At 41.4% G+C, this 821-nt stretch overlaps 1 non-coding gene across 1 annotated transcript; it reads left to right on the forward strand.

Annotated features, from left to right (window-relative positions):
* Positions 1-235: 235 nt before the first annotated feature.
* LOC111909965 (small nucleolar RNA R71) lies at positions 236-341 on the forward strand. The gene has a single exon (XR_002856416.1). It is a non-coding gene; the product is annotated as a small nucleolar RNA R71 (small nucleolar RNA).
* Positions 342-821: the final 480 nt, after the last annotated feature.

Consider the following 821-nt stretch of genomic DNA (forward strand, 5'->3'; position numbering starts at 1 on the left):
CATATTATTTAGCATTGCCATCATAGAAGCCATCTCTTCAGAATGTGCACTCCCAACTCCCTTTACTCCTTCATTCCTTGGATTGTGGTATTCACGAGAATGCTTTGCAAATTCTTCAACTAATTCCTTGACTTCACCTGGATTTTTCTTTGTAAGTGGTCCTTGAGAATCAAGGAGTTCCCTAGTCATTACATTGACCCCGTCATAGAATATGGACACTTCTTATTGAATGTTAAGGTCATGTTGAGGACAATTCCTTAACAACCCCTTGTAGCGCTCCCAAGCCTCGTAAAGTGACTCCCCGGGTTTTGCTCAAAATTGGCTATTGCCTTCTTGAGTTTAGCTATCTTGGATGGTGGGAAGAACTGATCTAGAAATTGCTCACGCATTTGAGCCCAAGTAGTGATTCTACCCAGTGGTAGTGCTTTTAACCAATCTATTGCTGCTCCCTTGAAAGTGACTGGTAGCATCCTTAGCAAGACAATATCTCTATTCATATTCGGGACATTGAAATAATTAGCAATGTCGTTGACTTCATCTAAGTGATTAAATGCATCCTCATGTTATTTTCCATGGAATGAGATATCCTTCAGTGCAGAAAGGATATGTCCTTTCAGCTCGAATGTGGCAGTGGCAGGAATGGCAGGTTGTACTAAACCTGGACCAACATCATCTCTAATTCTCTTTCTGTAAGCTCCCATAGACATTTCTTCAATGTTTTCCATCTCGTTCCTTGGCTCGTTCTCGGGTTCACTTGTATAAAGTCCAAACTCGGCTTCGGATTCGTATTCGGATTCCTTCAGGATAGGTATTTGGTCTAA

This window comes from Lactuca sativa, chromosome 4 (assembly GCF_002870075.4).
Source record: "Lactuca sativa cultivar Salinas chromosome 4, Lsat_Salinas_v11, whole genome shotgun sequence".
In the NCBI taxonomy this organism is placed as follows: domain Eukaryota; kingdom Viridiplantae; phylum Streptophyta; class Magnoliopsida; order Asterales; family Asteraceae; genus Lactuca; species Lactuca sativa.